At 46.0% G+C, this 17,331-nt stretch overlaps 1 long non-coding RNA gene across 1 annotated transcript; it reads left to right on the top strand.

The window, feature by feature from the left end:
- The first annotated feature begins 6,128 nt into the window (after window positions 1-6,128).
- Window positions 6,129-12,001, top strand: LOC126516558 (uncharacterized). The gene is made up of 2 exons (XR_011892330.1): window positions 6,129-6,691; window positions 10,637-12,001. It is a non-coding gene; the product is annotated as an uncharacterized lncRNA (long non-coding RNA).
- Window positions 12,002-17,331: the final 5,330 nt, after the last annotated feature.

Genomic DNA, 17,331 nt, shown 5'->3' with positions numbered 1-17,331 from the left:
AGGTTTTGCAGTCGACATTGTTTGTCGCCCAAATAGAGTGCGACGGAGTATGAAAGGTGCCCGTGTGTACCATTCAAAGGTTTCGAAACGAAGGAACCGTACAGACATTACTTCTAAAAAACTGTTCAACGAAGAAGAGAGCAAGTAATGCCCTTGCTGGCCTCCCCAGACCACTGTCGGAACACTGACACGTACCAAAATGTAAGAAAAGGGCAGTAATATGACGCACGCTGCTATTTTCCCCCTCAGGAGGGGATTACGTTCCGTAATTGACGAAGAAGCCAACAGGCAGGTTTGTCTCTTGAGGATTCCTAGGGCAAGGTGACGTGCTACTGTTACTTTCAGATACTATAATGTTGACACTAGGTCGCACTCCCTCTGCGCGACAAAGTATACCGATTGAAAACCATATGCTTCAATGCGCGGCAGCAAAATTACTATTGGAAACATTTTCAACAATATAACGCCCCAATAAGAAGCAATGCATTGTGCGTGATTCATCAAAAGGCGCGAGAGAAGGTAGTAGGCCGCGCGAGCCAGTTCATGCCGCAACCACTCCACGAAACAGCCGCGATGATGTGACAGAGCAGAACAAGTGGCACCCCGGTCACGAGTAACGTAACCTCGCCGGGGAAAGCAACATGACACGCTGGCAGATATGGTGGAATGCGCATGCGCAGTGCCACTTTGGCTACATTCTCGACATCAGGCGCCACGCCGCTAGAAGGCGCGTCTATGCAGTCTGGCATAAATAGAGGAAAAGGGAGGTTTAACCTGGCACGAGCTCCCGTGGTCCGTTGCTTTATCCCATCCCACGGGTGTACTCCGGATGGCAGATATCAACCACACACACAATGGGCTTACACTGAGCATTCTCGCCCTGTACTGACAAAGGGGCTTCGCAACCTCACCCAGAATTTTTCGACCTACTAGCCGTATAATGTTCAAAAATATTTTTCATGGCCCCAAACGACAGGGAAAAAGCGGCGATACACACGCCTCTTGGCCGGCACTTCATATGGCCACTCATTAGCATAATTCGCGCGGCTCGTCGCACCAAAAATTGTGGAGGAAAATCTGTTCAGTGGTGACTCGGCGCAACGTCATGCAACGTCGAATTGTAGGGGTGCGTGAATACTCGAATGTCACCGAATCGAATATCTACCGTTAGATTTTTCGAATATTCGATATGTTCGGTGTAGAGACCCGCGCAGTGCCGCCCAAGCGGGCGTTTGACTTCGTTTCCGGCACACAGGGCGTTACCCTCGGCGCCGGCCACGCGGGTAGCGCTGATCGATTGAAGTGGTGCGCAGTTCTTTCGTCAGTCGCGCAGATTTGCCTTACGGTGGCCTACCTGCCGCCATGTAGGGATAGTCCTGTAACTTGGAGTAAAACTGGAAACCAAAACTTTCTAGGCAATAATAAATGATTGCCGCAAAACACAGGTGCACTATTACTCTGAGTACTTCATTGGTTACAATACTACAGAACGTCAGTAAGTGATTAGTTTCAGAGGGCGAAAAAAAAAAGCAGTTGATTCTATTGAACAGAAATATTATGAATAAAAAAATGTCGCAGTTTCGCCTGAAATGCGAAGGAACGATTGCGACGGCAAATTATTAGACAGCTATGCGAAGCAAGGATAGCAGTTTTACCGGCCCTATAAACTTGTAATGATTGACCTTACTAGCCCTTACTAACCCTTGGTAACTAAAATTAACAAACGTGGTGCCACGTGCGCTCAGGCAAACAAACGCATCTCACTCGATGACCACGGACAATCGCTGCCAAAAAGCTATCTTGAGGAAGAGCGGTAGCGAGCGAATTGACCTTAGCGCTACCTCTCGCTTCAACGCGAAGTAAGCGGTGAGAACACAGTTCACACGAAGATATCAGCCCTCGGTGCACCTAGACTCCGTACCCATCGCAGATTGCTTTCAAGATGGGGGCCGCGCGAACGTAGCCGCATCCTGGGTAGAACACCTACCGCCCGCACTGCAGTGTATACGGCGCGCGGCCACGTTGCTATCGCACTTGAACTTTGTACGTAACATCACAACGACGCCGACGACGGCCGTGGAAATGCGCCTGCACTGTCTCTATAATTGGTATCGCAAGACAAAAAATTTTCCGGACCTTTATACACTGGAACTGAGCTGTAACAGCGCTGGCATACTAATTTGGTATTCTCTTTCATCTTTTATCTTTCCATTTATATGTACCCTAGTTACTGATTGCTCGCTGAATTCTTGTTACGCACTGCTAGGAGTCTTTCTTGTATGTGCAGCGCCGTATTTTCTTGCCTAATATTTGGAAGTTTTAAATTTTGTGAAACATTTTCTGATACTAGATTCGATATTCCGCTTTCTTTATTCGACTTGATATTCGATTTGAAATCTACTATTTAGTGTTCACACGCCCCGATTGAGTTGACGTTTACGAAAAGGCCCTTCCTATGACGCTCCTCACGTCATATTCCTTCGGCCAATGAACAAGCTGACATGGCGGTTATCTTGGGCTGCCACTAAAATTAGGGTGGCTAGTTCTAGCCACGCTATGTTTGCGAAATTGCAGATACATTGCGCGGGCTTTTGTGCGCTACCGCTCTCTTAATTTTTAAGGTGTAACGTCGCAATGGAGCTGCCAAGAGCCAGAAATTACTATTATTCGAAGGCGTCTCCAGCGCCACGTCACGCTTTGTCATCTTGATGAAAATGCAAAATTGAATTTTCAACACTTCCGCTTCCTGGCACATGTTTCAACACACGTGATCTCTCGACATATCTTGCGACGACGAGCGCACAAGCGTGATATTTCACTTAATGGTTGTGTTATTTAAATTCATATTCGTTATGTTTCAAGCTGTTACTTTGCTCAACACTCATGCGAGCTGTTGGTGAGGAAGTGGAACTTTATCGTTTGTGATATTGTACCTCTGATAATTCCCGCCAAAAGGAGTATCCTAAAAATGTGTCATGGTCCTTCAATATCAATCAGCTTGCTGGACAGCCGAGAACATGAAAATAGCTGACAAGAATTTATTGCAACAAGATTGTAAGATAATTGGCAGATACATGAAAACGGAAAGAAACTGCGAAATGCAGGTAATACGGGTGTCACATGGTGCACTTTATGTGGTGATCAAGCCCGATCTGGATTGAATCTTCTCGGTGGCGATTGGTTCTTTTGCGCAAGCTACGCGAGGGAACGGTCCTTTCAAAGCTAAGCGGTCCTTTCAAACATTATATACACCAGACGTTGTCAGCATGTACCCAAAATGACATAAAAGTCGCATTTCACGTGCTGAAGCACACAAGCCACGGTCACGCAGCACGAAAACAGTCAGAACCTGAGCCGACACCACGAGCAAGTGAGCAGCTAGCTTCGAGGTATACCTAAGCCTTTTTCCGCACTTGAAAACGTTGCTCTTGCATTCATCGTTGCTAGCAGGTGATCAGAACTAACGTACTTGAAGCTGACATACAGTGAGCTTCAGGCACGCCTATAACATTTTCTTGAAGGAAATAGGGGAAACAAATTGACGAAACGCTGTCACGGAACGACACTTCACAGATGTAAACAAACCGTGAGCCATGAGCACTGCCGGCTCCGCCGAACGCGCCCGGTCACTGGCGAGGCGCACAGCCTCATGGGAAACGCCATGTGACCAACCTGTTTCGGCGGAAGGGAGTTTTTCAAAACTCCCTCTTGGAGTTTTCACAGATTTTAAATTTCCGATTTTTTTCCGATTTTAAAGCGCAGTAAAATCGCGTCATGTCGCCTTAATACTCCCACAGCTAGCTAACGGAGTGAAACGAGGGAATGGCGCTGTTTTGCTCCCATACATCGGAGGAAATATTCGACGAGGGGGGGTTTTAGGGCACATAACCTGTTAAAAACTCCAAGGTGGGTTCATTTTCATTTACAGTGATAGAGGACAAGCAATATACTCCTACCTGGGAGTTATTTGCATTTAGAGTGTGGTGTTAATGTATGTCATCAAAAAGTATGGCTGTCAAGGAAGCGCTGCAATAAATACTGAGAAACAAACTTTCTGCGGCAAGGAATCCATATACAATTAAGACGTGAAAACACGGATCTTCAGCAAAGTGCAAAACAGCTAACAACGCACGAGTGCACATTGCCTGGCACAGAGGGTGACAGAGCGCGTAATTGCCATACTGCAAATAGTGCACGTGTGCAGCTTTAAATGTAGCCATATTTTATTTGCAGAACTGACGCACCATGCTTCTTCGAAAGCCGCATCGCACAAACTTCTCGAATAAATCAACACAAAGCCCTCTGCTCCGAACCGCATGAGTTCATAGGTAACATTTCTTAACGAACTATTTTACTTGAACTAACGTATATTTGGGCACATTGGTGTTCCATTTCTGCATCTAGCGCACAAGTCGGTTTTCACTCTGTCCTTGTCTGTCTTGTGTTGTGTGCTAGATGCAGAAATGAACCATTTTATTTTCGAACTTCGTCATTGTTTCGAACGTGCCTCACAGACGCGGCCGCGTCGCTGTTATCGCGGGCATCACCACTCATTGTTGCGCATAATAAAAAAAAAAAAAGAATGTGAAATGAAATTCAACGTTACAAATGGGCAGCAGCTGCTTATGGCTTTATGGCCGCCATGCCCCGCTGCGTCTCTCGTTCATGGGAATAACAATCACAAAAGAACTATCGAAGAGAATCGGTCTTTAACAATGCCAAAGAACTTCCTGTAGCCTTACCGTGAAATGGCGACGCAGAGTGGTTTCAGGCAATGGCAGAAGAACCCGAATACAAAACTGGGGCACATATTACAGAACGGCGACAGGGCCTGAGTGGGCTTCCCATGTGATGGGTCGAGCCGCCTGTGAAGCTGCAGGCCACGGCCGCAGCCTCAGCCACATATTTCTTGATGTGCTCTGCCACTTAGCGGAATCGGCGAATCTTAAAGCTGTTGTGCTCGAGTAACCCGGCATTCGCTCGCGTCTGAGTGTCGTTATGAGCGCCACTTGTGTCTGAAGTGCGGCCGCAAATGCCAAATGACATTTCTGCTAAAGGACATTCATCAACCCGTTCATGAAATGGTGCAAATAGTCCGGATATTGCGTACGGGGTACGCGCGCTAAGCGTCAAGCGTTGCATTGCGTAAAGCCTTCCTTGCACGTTCACTTGCTCCGTAACACGCCAGCATCATCTTGGTTATTGAGTATGCGGAAAGACGGCTCGGGTATCGATGTAGTGATATGTCCAGCCGGGACGATGGTTGAGGTCCACCCAGGAAAGGAAGTCAACCTAATTAATTTCCGTGCATTGCTTCAACACAAGCAATGCCGTCCCATGCATCTGGCATCAGCATATGACACCTACATAGCGTAACGCAACAGCTGTTAACATTATGTGACATCAGTATGTTAAGCAGTAACACAAGCTTGCATTTACATTAATTTCCCGCCCACTGATTGCCACAGTTCTTATTATCAGCATCAATTTTATATGTAAATGCAGAATGTTATACATATTTCGCCAGGCTTTTTCACACCGGTATGACATTACAGATTATGTATTATAGATATTAGAAATGATGGAAGCTGGCTTAGAATAATAACACGGCGCTGAATAACGTTGATGGTTTATCGTCGGTCTCACTTCGTACAGAATCGGGTTTCGACACGCGCAACGCCATCTAGCGCTGCTCTTCATCGCACGTGCGTTATGAGACGCCTGGCAGCTGTCAGGGCGCTGTTCCCTCCACACAGCCGGAGCATCCTTCCGTAATGTATTGCGCCAATACGTCGTAACCACGTACAGTAAGAACAGCGTTTTATGAGTTGAAGCGTTTCGCTGAACGTTGATATTGCAATGAATGATTTGCCCGTCGGGTTAAACTTCTAAATTTCGTTTCGTTCCACGATAAAGACATCTGCATTGTTTAAACATGCTATTCGTACGTTTGCTTTTGCCTTTCTTTGATACCAGTTTACATGTGGAAGCTTTCTTTACAACGTGAAATATGTTCGCTGACGATAAGAGATCCGTACTTTTCTAGTCATGTCTGAGTTTCTTCGCCATATCGATTAGCGGGATGGCGGTAAATGATGATGGGAAAACAAGCACAATCTATATGCACCCATTGCTGCGCAATCCGCGGTAGATACCTGGAACCGCTGTCGGCGACGATGACGCAGCACTTGTTCCTCGCCACGTGGCAAAGATTAAGATGCAAAAAAAAAAAAAAAAATGCTCGGGATTGTGCGTGATATTGGGTACAGTGCTCATTTTATCTGTCCCTGTTGCTGATTTGGCCAAAGTGTATGAGACCACTCGGAAGCGATAATTTTGGTAGAAAAAGCCACCGCGCTCTTGTGCGAGTGTAGTATTCGTGCCTGAAGACACCACCATGACGGATCACGGACAGGGACGGGTACACCGCTTCCGGGACCACGTCGTCGCCGGCGTCAACTGGCGACCGACGCGGTTCGTCGACGAGGTGCCGAATTCACGTGTATGCAGCCTCTGCCGCATGATCCCGAAATGGATGCTGCTGCTGCCATGCTCGCACGCTCTATGCCAATCCTGCCACACAGCCAGTCTCGAAGGGGGTGTTGGCCAGTGTCCATTGGATCAAGCGCAATTCGAAGAAGCGGAGTGCTTCGGTTATAAATTGCCTACAAGGATCGCTAATACCTTGAAGGTGAGCAGGAAGAAAACAATTTTGACCTTCATTTTTTGGGGGGGGCGGGGGGAGGAGCGGACTTCCACATTAGCATTTGTTGCGCTACTTCTTACCTGCATACGTAACGACAAGAGTGCCCGATTTACTACTGGCGAATTTTAATATTTTAATTTATCCTGGCTAAATTTTATTTTCTATGTGTATCAAAACTCACGCACTATTTATTTATTTATTTCATGTACCCTCAGGGCCATTGCCATTGGAGAGGGGAGTGGTTAGAGGCATACAAAACAAGAAAAAAAAATAGGAAATGTGATACAAGGAATAGGAGTATTGCAATAAAAAGTTAACAGGTGTGTCTACTCGTACAATATTAGCGAAGGCGTTCTTGAAAAGCTGGTAATCTGTGATGGTGGCTGTCAGTGCGGGAAGGTGATTCTACTCTGCTGCTGTACGAGGTATAAATGACTGAAAGAAAGCGTTCGTTCTACAAAACGGCACACCGACCTTGTAGGCATGATCTAATCGCGATGATAGGTGACGTGGGGGAGGGATTAATTCGCTACGCAAGTGTGGATGATGAAACATCTTTCGGAACAGACAGATACGAAACGCTTTGCGACGTGAGGCTAGGGATGGTAGATTAAGGCTTGATTTCATTGAAGATATGCTAGCGGTCCTGTTATAGTTGGAAAGAATGAAGCGAACAGAGTTATTTTGGACCATTTCTAGTGAATGTATTAGGTTTTCATGATGAGGGTCTCAGATGAATGCGGCGTACTCTAGTTTCGGACGTATTAACGTTTTGTACAACAGCTGTTTGAGGGATGAGGGCGCTTTAGAAAAGTTGCGGCGGATGTAACCAAGCATACGATTAGCATTGTTAATTATGTATGTGGTATGTGCAGACCAAGTACAGTATGTGCAGACCAAGTATGTACACCAAGGTACTTGTATGAGCCTACCGATTCTAAGAGGACATGATCTAAGGAATAAGTGGGGATACTGTTGCAAGTTCTGGATACGCGAAGAGATTTACATTTTGTGATATTAAGTTCCATTAGACATGTTTTACACCACAATGAAATAGCGTTCAGGTCAGACCGAAGAGCGGTTACATCTTCACGGCTTGTTATTTCTCTGAATGTTACGCACTCATCCGCAAATAAATGGATATGAGAGGAAACAGAAGGCAAATCGTTGATGTAGATTAGAAAAAGAAGAGGCCCGAGGACGGAGCCTTGTGGGACGCCGGAATGGACAGGGTTTGAGTGAGAGTTAAGGTTATTAGCTGACACGCATTGCGAACGGTTTTTAAGGAAACACTCAATCCAAGCAAGAAGTTTGGGGTCACTGTTCATGAGCTGTAGTTTGTGAAATAGCAGTTTGTGACACACTTTATCGAAAGCTTTGGAATAGTCTGGGAAAATGCAATATGCCATTGAACGAGTATCAAGAATTAGGTGTAGCCTATGTATGAAGGAAGCCAGCTGCGTTTCACAAGAATGTTTTTCGAAAGCCATGCTGTGAACTTGAAAAAAATGAGTTTGACTCAAGAAAGTTAGCAAGCTGTGCATATAGGATATGTTCTAATATTTTGCATGGTATACTGGTTAGTGAAATAGGCCGATAATTGCGAGGAGAATGCTTGTCACCTGATTTATAAAGTGGAATCGCCTTACTGACTTTCCAATCAAGGGGCAGGTATCCTGTGTCAAGCGACTGTTGAAAAAGTTTTGCTAGTAAAATAGATGAATAAACAACAGTGCTGCGCAACAATTTCACGGAAATTAGGTCATGGCCAGGAGCAGAGGAGAGACGCAATGATTTATTCACGGTTTCTATGCCACAGGGTTCAATTGTAATTGGAAACATAGCCTGGTAATCATAACAAGGTGCAGTGGGTGGGGAAACATTGCAGGTTACAGAAAAGTTTTGGATAAATGTTTCATTGAGGACGGACGCGATATAATCACAGGGTATGGCATTCTCAGAGTTATCTACAAGAGTTATGGTGTCATCTTTTTGGTTAATAACGCGCCAGAATTTCTTGGTATCATTTGTTAACATGGACGGCAGCGTGTGACATAAAAAATTGTTTCTGGCGTTTCTTAGCGCTGATACATATTCGCCTGAAGCCAATCGGTAGGCACTCCAACGAGCTTCACTCGAGGAAAACTTTGCCGACCTGTACAATCGGTTCTTTTTATTTGATAAGCGTCTTATATGAACATTATACCAGGGAACGTCTGGCTTGCTAGTTACGATGCGAATGGGAATGTACTTGTTGGTTAAGTAAGTAACTTTTTCTACGAAGATTGCCCAGTTAGTTTCTACTGTACGACTGTCGAAATCATGGAGGAAAACATCAAGGAATGAACATAATTCCCTATTAATCGCGTCAAAGGCTGCTTTATTCTAATTACGGACGGTTACAGTTCTTTTGGCATATTTAGGTTGTGCGAGATTTAAGTGAAAAAGAGTAAAGAGTGGTCGCTCATTCCTGGAACGTGAGTGATGTTGGAAACTAGGTCCGGCTGTGAAGCGAGAACAAGGTCAAGGGTATTAGCAGCAGAGTCTGTGGTTCTAGTCGGTTCAGTTACAAGCTGTTCGAGAGAAAAAACTGAGCCCATTTCTAAAAAGTCTTTAGCTAGCGTGGAAGGTGGGTGTATCGTGGGGACAGTATTAGACCAGGTTATGTTTGGCATATTAAAATCACCAAGCAAAAGTAATGGGCAGTTTGGGTAACGGGATGAAACGATGTTAACATCGTGTAATTCATTTACGAAGTTCTGTGTATAGGTAGGGGGCCGATGACAGACCCCAATAATAACTTTTTTATGATTTAGAGCGACGCATGCCCAGACAGTTTCTAAAGGGGTGTTGACGTGGATGCACCGTGAAGCGAGATTTTTCGTGATCGCAAGCAGTACGCCTCCTCCTTGTCGCCCAATGCGATCGCAGCGATAGATAAATTATTTGCAATAAGAAAAAGTTCGTGGTCTAGAATTTCAGGACGCAACCAGGTTTCAGTTAGTACTATGATATTAGTTAGCACTAGTTAGTACTAGAACAACACTAGCTCAAGGTAGCATCATGGGAAATATTGTGTTGAATAATATTTCTACATTTTTAGTGTGATAGATCAAGAAAGGAAAATGCAAAAAAAAGGCACTAAATTGATATGTCCTACCTCACACTGATGTTTCCACATTGTCGTTTCGGCGCGACATTTCATGTGGCATTGCGAAATCGGTCCATTTCATGAAGTGATCAATGACCACCTTTCTCTTTAAACATTATTCTTCCTTCTCTTGAACTTCGTACTAAAACACCAGAAGTGAAAGTTGGGTACATGGCAAAGAGAAAATCACTAGTGATTCTTCTTAACAATAGCGTTGGTCGCGAAATTACTTTTGCTTCAAATTCTTGCTTTACGGCATTATTATTGACCCGCTATCGCGCACCGTGTTTTACCCTATAAACCCCCCTATAATAGCTATCTGGCCCGTACTGGGCGAGCGCATTTATTTTGCGAGCAAGCTAGCAAGCCAGAAGCAGATGGTGGTCTTCACTGCACAACAATGCCGTTCTCGCCGTAGATGCCTTAGAAGCTGGAAGAACAGTTGAAGTATGGCATTTCCTCGATTCTGGCTTACAAAACCTGCTTTTTGTGTTAAGGTATCTGTATTGCTATTTAGGAGCACAATTAAGTGATTCGCCCTAACCTACTGTTCATGCTTGCTGCCTCTTAATGTTTAGCGAGATACAGATACTGCTTGGATGATGCAGAGCATTACATCCCAGTAGAATTACGCGTATACGTTTGTTCGCACCGCACTTCAAGCAAATGTACGCTCAAAATGTTAGGGACCGTGATGCAAGGCGCCTTTAGCAAAAATATTTCGTCGTGCAAAAATTTTGAATTCTGTTATTCATTGATTGATTCCATTTTCTATTAAGGTGCACTGCTGGAACGAACAGCACGGCTGCGAGTACACGGGCACCATGGACCGTGTGCTGGAACACTACGAGAACGAATGCACATTTCACACCGTGGAATGTTTGCGATGCGGCGAGGGAGTCCCGCACAGAGACCTGCCTACCCACTACGCGGCCGGATGCAGTGCCGGTGTTTCTTCAACGATCACTCAGTGCCCGTGGTCGGAACCTACAGCACTGACCCTTGAAAACGTCAACGCTGATATTAAAAACCTGAAGGCGATGCTGGGCGATCTCATCCACGACCACCTGATACCAGTGATGCAGAGTCAGTTGAATGAGCTTACAGAACAAGTCAGAAGCCAGGAAACCAGATTCGCTGCGATCACTCGCGAGATCGGAGCATGCGAGCGCAATTTGAAGTGACATGGCTCAAATGGCAGCCACAATGTCATCGTGAGTGTCACACCAGCTGACTTCTCTGCAAAATCCGGCGGAGGAATCCAGCGCGTCTTCGTCGCTGTCGTTGCGCTCGGAAAAGGCGCTGACACTTCGAAAGTTGGAACACTTAGCCGACCTGGGACCCTCGCGGCAAACTTCTCCGGAGTCTGATTCCAGCCGTGTCATTGCTCATTGTAGGATTTTCCGTGGTGGCGGTCGGCATTTAACCAGTGCGCTGTCAACCACAGCCGCGTGTATTAGCAAAATTGGGAACGTGATGTATGATCTGACCCTGGAAAACTGTGAGGAAATCATTCAGTATCAGGGATTGAGGAAGAAGTTTGCCGAGATTAGGGTGTGGCACATGAGAGACGCGCACTTTACGGTGGCCGTCTTCAAGTGCAGGGATATTTTTGCACCTGCTCTCACAGTGGAGATCGAGTTCAACGGGACACTCATGAACTCTACGTGTTGGCCGCCTTTTTGGCGCGTGAACGTTTGGGATAATGTAACGCGAGAGTATCGTTCGTTGGCTTACCTTGCCATGGCTTGTTTCTGCGACCGTTATGATAAATCATTGCAGCACTTTCACCTCCAATTCCATATAGCTATTCCCTCGCTGCAGAATGACGGTTTCCTCCGAGACGGAAAGATATCGTTCCGAATCTGCCTCAACCATAGTGAAATGGACGGTGGCGTTAAGGGAGCACCCTAACATTCATCCTCGGAGAATGTGTACGCACTGCTGGATCATCGTTGCCAGTTCCCACGTGTGTGACAAGAGCTTAGCGAACTTTTGACGTCCTTTCTCCTAAATTAAATTGTATCTGCGAAATCTTTGTTTAATTTGCTATGCTTTGTAACTGTCAACCTATTCTTTTATTGCATTACTGGCTGTTCATGCTGTTGTGTATTTATGCTGCTAATACAGTTCGTGTTCCTTAATATTGTGCTCCTCTTGTGCTCCTCGAGTTGTTTCTGACAGTATGGCGCCCATGTTGCTACTTTCCTCTCTACTATTGCCATGCGGCTACTAATGCGATTAATTGCAAGGCGAGGTTCGTGGTAGATACTACACCGTTGTAGTGCGCGTTGCATTGTGCCTGAAATGTCCGTACAAAGTTAACGTTCGGAGTGTTCAGGCCTTCGCTTATAACTTTGAACCCTATTTTCGGCGAGCTCCTAGTACTCCGCCGTCGATGAAAGGTGTATTCAATACTCTAATAACACACGCACTCGGAACATGTACGTCTATAGCAGCTCGATTGGTCAGACAATTGCCGTCGGGAGAGATAGCCTTGAACAAAAAAATCTCTCCTTTCAGTACTTCTGGGTGGGCATGACGCATACGCAAGAAATGAATTGGTAGTGGTGATGAAACTGCGTGCTGACATCGGAGCGAGTGATCGTCGTAATTCTACTGGCACGTCTGCCCGAAGATCCGAGGATACTTATAGAAAACTGCTGATCTTTGCGAGAGAACAGGTGACGACTGAACAATACGAGTTTATTTTTTCCAGCTTGCTTGAGGGTGGGGCTGAACTGACAAACACGCTCACATGTCGTCTTGGCCGTTGCTGTTTTGTAAAGCGTATAGCTGAACTTGGTGCTCTTCTTAGTTGTCCTGCGTTAAACTTCCAGTGCTCTCTATTACCACTTTCAGTTATTGCAGTTGTCTCTGAACGTCCTGACCACAGAAGCTCCTTTATTTCATTTTCGAAAGCATTATTAACGAATGATTCTAAAAAGGCGAATTCCTGGAGCTTTGTCTTAACTGTAGTTTGGCCATGAGGCAGACAATATGAGTCATGCGGAATATTACTGAACTCCTGCTTGTTTCTTCGGTGCACAGAAACGAACTTACACGAGTATTTAATCTTGCATTCACTGTTAGAATGATACCAACAGTTTTGATATTTAAAATCTCGGCCTGCGTGTCATCAGAGGAAGGGCTACCCTGGTGCGTCTGCGGGCCTACACGGAAAGCAAACGCCACGGAAAGGCAGCAGGAACAACATCTAAAAGGTATCAACATGTCTTTGCCAGTTTCAATCATAACGATTTGTCTGTGTTGAAACAGTTCCGAAAACGCCAAGGTGGACAGTTTACGACTTGCAGGTGGTTGCCGAGGTAGATAAGCCGCGCCTGTTTTTTCGAAACTTTTACGATAGCACGTGTAGCATTGGGCTGGCAGGAAATCATGCCAGTTTTCTTCTTTCGCGACACACGGGTAGAGCTCTGAAATAAACCTTCACATAAGCATTTCAATTTGGCAACTAATGCATCAAAGTTGTGTGACTAAGTGTTCCCACATATCGAAGGCACTACGGCCCGGTTCGCTCACTCGCAGCTTGGTCGCATCCAGAACGCGGCGGCCGTTAAACTGGACAAGCGCCCAATAACAGAAAACACCCTTGGGAACTGGCCTACGCGAACATCAGCGCCATCCGCTATGAAGGCGCTGCTGCTGTACTTAAATGACGAGGTACTTTGTGACACATTGTGACTGCACACTGTGTGACGTAGAATTCGACGGTGACACTACGTAACAGAAGGAACGCCTTCTCAGACTGCGTAACAGTGCCCACACAAAGAAACTATTCGTATGTGTCGTGTGTACATGTGTTTGTTTATGTTGTTGGGATTATTATCTTTCTTTTCTGTTCTCTCTCTCTCTCTCTGTCTCTCACCTATCGTATCCCTTCGCCCCTCCCCCAGTTCAGGGTAGCCAACCAAAGATAACCTGTGGTCAACCTCCCTGTCTTTCCTTTGCCTTTCTCTCGAACTCTGGTTAGAACTGAGTTTGAAAGCAGCAGTCTGACGGCTGTTTCAAAGGGGATGTGTATTATATCGGTTATCATGCTTACAACCTGTATTCCTTGCGATGTTTCATCGTTCTTGTGCATAAGAGAAGCTCTGCTTAAATATAATTGCCCCACAGGCTGCCTTGCTGCAGGATGGCGTCAGTTTGCGCCACCGCAGCTGTACAAAGGCTCAGCTGGCATCCAAGGGGGAGCTGTTAGAATCTCAAGAGACAACCAAAAATAACGAATCGCAGGTTAAAAGGAACATGCGTGTAAGCCATGGTCTATTCGAATGACACAGACGCAAGGTGACTTTTATTTTGCAATCTTTGGTCATTACGTTTGAAAGCAAAACGGGGCTCCGACGTGCTCTCCGTTTGATTTTCAATTGATGATCAACGACGACGGCGCATTTCACCACCGCAAGGAGACTCTTGCGAAACTCATCTGATCAACCTCGTTGAAAGAAATTGGCAGTGACTTAAGTATTCTAACGTGATTATTACTGTCAAAGCATTATGCCTTTTCTAATTAATTACGTCCTCATAGGTGACGTCATACGTAGTCACGTGTCCTTCACATCTCGACCTGAATACCCCCTAGTCAACCTTGTTCAAATTATTACCAGCCTTGATCCACTTTAATCCACGTTGCTCTCATTTGTACCAAACTTAATTCACCCTAATTCAATTTATTCCACCACTAATCCACCTTTCTCTACTTTCTACCAATGTTAATCCACTTTAATGCACTTTAAACCACCTTAATCCGATTGAATGCACCTCAGTGCAGTTTATTTCACCTTCATTGACTTCACCTTAATTCGCTTGACTCCCTCCTGAGTCCCTTTACCAATAATTGTTCTAATGTTAATTCTGTATTTCTACTGACGTCACACATGACGCTGGTGACGTCACTGGTGCTGACGTCTTTTGGTGCCATTCGTTGCCTACAACGCCTGTTCTTCTGCCTCAAGGGTCGTATAATGCTTTCGCATTAATAATTACGCAAGACATTGCGTACTGAAAACAGCAATATGGTACTTCCGTATGCAGTGCTAATACGTTAGATTAAAGTCAACCGCCGTGGTTGTTCAGTGGCTATGGTGTTGGGCTGCTGAGCACGAGGTCGCGGGATCGAATCCCGGCCACGGCGGCCGCATTTCGATGGGGGCGAAATGCGAAAACACCCGTGTGCTTAGATTTAGGTGCACGTTAAAGAACCTCAGGTGGTCGAAACTTACGGAGTCCTCCACTACGGCGTGCCTCATAATCAGAAAGTGGTTTTGGCACGTAAAACCCCATAATTTAATTTTTAAACAGATTAAAGTCTTGTGCACCTTGCTTTCCCATTGAGGCAGGTTGATGAGGCGGCTATCACGTGCGCACAAGTGCATGGCTACGTGGTGTTTTTCAGATTACGCTGGCTTTCTCGCTTTTCAGGAAATGGAAACACGGCTCATTTTTGTAGAAGTCATTGCAGCGGAAGTAAATGCGGCAAAGATAAGCACAGGACACCAGGGACACTGCTTTCGTTTCGAGCGTGGAAGGTCTTTCTGGTAGCATGAGTGACACATCAGACCATACTACATGTTTTCGGACTTCATTTTGGGACACACTAGCACACCAAAGCACGCTGCCAAAAGTCCGCTTAAGTTCCATTGGTCTCCATTGATCCCAAGTCCAGGGAAAGATCTGGTCACACCATCCTCCAGTCGAAGCGTTCGTAGCTGCCGAAGGCTCTGCCTTGAGGGTGAAGGTGCGCTCTATCATTCGGGCACCTTCGTTCGCGGAACAGAACGGTAGAAATGCCCCACAGGCGCAACCGGTTAAATGGCCTGCCCGAGAAAGGTGGGGACCTTCGTAGACAGCAGGTGCCACAAGGTAAATACACCTGGTAGCGAAGCTTCCATAGGAGCCCATACGTTCAAAACATGGCGGTCCATCGGCGGTTCATGGGGCTTAGCGCCATTTGTATGTGGTGGGAACACTTCCGGCGGAAGAAAAAATAACGTGACGCCATGTCTGTTAAAAGCAGAAGTGACGTCATTTTGTTTTCGAAGGCGCGAAATTTGTTTTGTTGCCGTGCTTTTGGAGCTATATATTCAAATGCCCCGCCATTCGACTTGATGGGCGTTTCGAGCTTTCAGCGCGGAAAGCGATGCAGGAAAAGCCAGCCGTACGGTTGTCGAAATCGCACCCCTGCACAGAACATGCTTTCTTTGGAGGCCGACGAAAGCTTTAGGTGTAGAGTGCTGATCCTATCGTCGGACGCCAAGCTCGTCGGCCGGTGCAGTCGCACGAAAACAACTACACAATTATCTGGCGGTCGTAACTCACTACTTTTGACTGAACAGATTAAGAAGCGATGAAGCTACCCGCGTCACCAAATTCAGACAAACTTCGACAAGCAAGAAAGCACAAACTGTGACGGGGGCGTATTTCAACAGGTGAACTTTACGAGTGCGCCTTTCTGCCCATTTCAAGACGTGCATTGCACTGCGAGGGATAGTGGCGTCAACGCCCCCTGTAACGATGGCCGCCGAAACAAATGCATTTATTAATAGTAATAAAATTGAATAAACTTGTATTTTCTTAACTCGCCACGAATATATAATATTGACCAGGAATTTTATTTTCGTTGAATGAATCTAACTGTGTCTCGCTTGAATTAAAAAACGCTTTTTTCTTTCCCAATGTTTGTTCCCTCCAAACATAGTCGCGCTTCAATCGCCGCGCCCATAAACCCCCTTGCTGATGTCGGTGACAATCTGTACTGAACCGCTTTTCGCCCGAAGCTTCGCGACCTATTTGGATCGACCTTGGGTGCCACGCATGACTCTATTGGCGCACCTCGGCTGCTGGGATGGCCCGACAATTAGCTGATTCTTCTGTCGATCGGCCTGGGAGGTAGCGGCGGCGGTAACGAACAAGCGTTGAACACATTTTCGCAGGAGTTCATTGGTCTCAGCGTAGTGGTCGACGGCCAAGCGTCATCCGTCAAATCCTTCACCATCAAACGTGTCTCGCCTTAGTGTCGCTGCTAGTCTGACCGAGGGGACGTATTGTGAGCTTTAGGAAAGCCGATTCGTCTCATTAAAGCAGGACAGGCTCGAAAGTCGCTGCCCCCGCTGGTCGATCGTAACACAGCTTAGAACGAGCGAATTCACGTTCAGATGTACAACGGCTACGGTCTCTTCTCGGACCACTTCTCAGACAGGGTCTAGGCCCACCCCGCTTAAGAAAGACTGGTATTATTAGAGTGGAAGAGTGGTCCCTGATTGATAAAGACAAACTAGTTTTTAGTGGTTGGAATAGCTCTGCTTGCGTAGTTAATTATTTTCAGCAAGAAATCGGATAAACAGCGCATGGCGCTAGGGCGAATTTCACGGCGAGCGCTGTCTTTTTCACGTTCCGTATTTTCTGCGCTTGCGCGAAGAAACAGTCTGCTTCTCGGATTCGGTTTATCAGA

This window comes from Dermacentor andersoni, chromosome 1 (assembly GCF_023375885.2).
Source record: "Dermacentor andersoni chromosome 1, qqDerAnde1_hic_scaffold, whole genome shotgun sequence".
NCBI lineage: Eukaryota > Metazoa > Arthropoda > Arachnida > Ixodida > Ixodidae > Dermacentor > Dermacentor andersoni.
This window is presented reverse-complemented; position numbering and strand designations above follow the sequence as displayed.